This window comes from Leptonychotes weddellii, chromosome 6, assembly GCF_054177405.1.
Source record: "Leptonychotes weddellii isolate Sample4059 chromosome 6, ASM5417740v2, whole genome shotgun sequence".
In the NCBI taxonomy this organism is placed as follows: Eukaryota; Metazoa; Chordata; class Mammalia; order Carnivora; family Phocidae; genus Leptonychotes; species Leptonychotes weddellii.
In genome coordinates this window covers 32,330,852-32,333,957 of record NC_138374.1, presented here as the reverse complement: position 1 = coordinate 32,333,957, position 3,106 = coordinate 32,330,852, and positions in this window count along the sequence as shown.

Genomic DNA, 3,106 nt, shown 5'->3' with positions numbered 1-3,106 from the left:
CCCGCTCATTCTCCTTGGGAGCTGACGCTGGGGCCACCTTGAAGGTAAAGCTCACATGGTGCAGTCTCTCTGATAGGCCACTGGACAAAACCTCCTTGGAGACACTCTGTTACATACTCTGGTTTATCATAAGGAATCTTCCAGCAGGCTAAGCTTTAGACCAGTAAGACGTTGGTTGTAGGAATTGCAAAAATGAATGGGTTTGCCATAACATAATGTTTTGGATCAGAAACAAAAATGCTCTTAATACTTTAAGAGATATATCCCTGCACTAAGGAACATAACATGTCTGCCAGATCTGGTCTCTGAAAGATATTAAATATACTAGAGACTCAGAAACCCCTTTAAAAGCACAAAATAACCAACCAATTCTGGATTTACTTGATATACCTAGTTCTACATGTAGTATTTTGATGGAAAGACATCAGATTGAAAGTTCATTAAAACGTACTTAAATATACATTACAAGGTTTTCATGGTTTTCTTTTTCTTAAAGCAAAGGCATTTTCCCAATAATTTAAAAGGATTCTCTTCCTCGTGTAAGGCAGTCTTCACAAATAGTGTGTTTACTCACTATCCTTACTGTATTTGCAAATAGAATTAAAATGCTTGAGCACTTCCCTTTCAGAAAGTTATGAAATTAAACTTTATTTTAAATGCTCATTCCAATATGTATACTCATTATGCCCCTTTTTCTAAGATTCAATACTGAGACATTGTTCAGAAATGCCTTCTACTTTTAGTTCTCTTTAGAGAACCAAGTGAAACAGGTGTTCAAATACCAGGTCTAGTTTTCTTCCATCCTTCAGAGCTTCGTGGAGTAAGAAACTTAGTCTAGAACAAATGAAGATTAAATACTTCCGGGCAACATAGAGAGAGTGAGCAGATCATCTATCCCTAGACTTCCCCTCAGTCCACTGGAGCAGAAATTCCACACATTAGAAATGTCATGGGATCAGCCTAACATTTGGGGGGGTCAGTTTTCTTTTGCTGTATTTTTTAGAATGGGGATGGGGGCCTAAGTGTCCTTACGAAGCTGTGGCCCACGACAAGAGCTTGTGGGAGGGCGCCCGCCTTGCACGGCGTTCCCGCATCTGGCACTGGTTTTCAACAGAGTAGCCCCCATGTGACAGAACCATCCGAGAATATGTTGTACAGTTATGTTGCTACCTTTCCTTTGAAATATAAAATATCTGAAGCTTTTTTTGTCAAAAGTGGTAACATCTTAATACAAATAAAAACCTTTTTGTGGTTGTAAGATTTAGCTTATGAATCATTCAAATTGAAGTGAAAGATTACAGGTCATTGTTAATGACTTAGTCTATTAAGAATATATGTATTTTTGTAAAGGAAAAGCACTTGTAGATATTTAATCAGTACAAGATATATGTCTGTTTTGCAGAAATAAAATGCTGCTTAGAGATTCTCTTTAAATATTTTTTATTTTTGTGCTCAAATGTATTTTCTGTTGATCTATGGAATGTTCTGTACAAAAGCTGTACGGTTGTACTGTTGGGCTAGATTCTTGTTTTTTAAAATCTGGACTTAGCCAAGTATATTTGACCATGTTAAAAATAGTATCTTTGTTATTAAATTTTTGATTGCATAATTTATTGTTGTCTGTCATCCTTAATAGTAGTTGTAGATTGCAGCCCCTATTATTTTCTACTGTAGCAAATTTTATTAAAATCTGATGAATATTTAAGATCATAGATACGCTCTCAAGATTCTTGAGCTGTTTAGTTTTTTTTGTTTGTTTTTTGTTTTTAAAGATTTTATTTATTTATTTGACAGAGAGAGACACAGCGAGAGAGGGAACACAAGCAGGGGGAGTGGGAGAGGGAGAAGCAGGCTTCCCGCGGAGCAGGGAGCCCGATGCGGGGCTCGATCCCAGGACCCTGGGATCGTGACCTGAGCCGAAGGCAGACGTTTGACGACTGAGCCACCCAGGCGCCCCTTGAGCAATTTAGTTTTAAGACGGTAGGCTGCCCCTCAAGAAGTACTTGAGGTCTGCACACACACACACACACACCCTCTCTCTCTTTAGAACGGTTTCTTATTTTGTTAGCTTAATCAAATCTAAATAACCCTTTGAAAGTAACTCAGTATCAAAGAAGGGCCCAAGTGAATTGAGAGACAGACTGCTTTCTTCAGCCTGTTAGATAATAGTTTTGGTTTATTAATACCCCTGTGTGTTCTTGCCCTAGGAATTCTAGTTAGGCCAAAGTCAGGCATCCCAGGCCAGGAAGGTTCAGTGATTCACCTCTCTTTCCCATTGTTACTTTGGTGCCAAGCTTTGTCCGATGGTAGTGGCCAGAAACCCCAGACCTTTGAGTGAGATGTGGAAAGTAGCATCCTCTGAGCACGGTTGGACTCCTTCCTCCTTTTAGCTTCACCCCCTTCAAGGCTGTTGCAGAATGAGAACAAACAGGGAGGACTGTGCCAGGCAAGTGCTCGGAAAGGCCGACCACGCTACTTCGGGCCCGTGTCGTTGGTCTGGACTCGCTCCCACAGCCTCCCCTACCTGAGCTGCAGGCCTCAAGGAAGGCTGGATGCCCTGAGAAGAGAAACCAGGTTTGTGACCTGCCGATCAGTTTCTGCCCAACCTCCACTCGAGAAAAGAGGTCACAGTTTCTCAGTTCTTGCCAGTGTTTGGTCAACACAGGCTCCACGCTGATCTTTTCACTAGTTTGGGCGGCGGGGGAGGGGGGTCTTGTGCACCCACAAGGCCTGAGAAGCTCAGGCCCAGCCTCTGCCTTCTGTGTGGTCAGGGGATTTGCAGGCAGTATTTTGCTGGAAGCCACATAGAACCCCGCTGGACACCTAAACCCCTGCCATGGAATTTGGGGTGCCAGTCAGTCTCCACACGGTCAAGTGGAGAATCATGTCCAGAAAAGAGAGAAAAGCCGCAAACTATCACCACCAGCTCCTAGAGACCAAAGCCCTGCTCCTCCCACCAAGCCCAGTCCAGATCCCAGCAACTCAAGCAGACGCGTCCAGACTCTCCCTCTTCTCCTCATTCCTCATCGCAAGCGCAGGAATTGATGTTTGTCCTCCCCTTAGATCCTGAGCGCAGGGAGGGCTGCTGACAGTCATCCTTGGATGT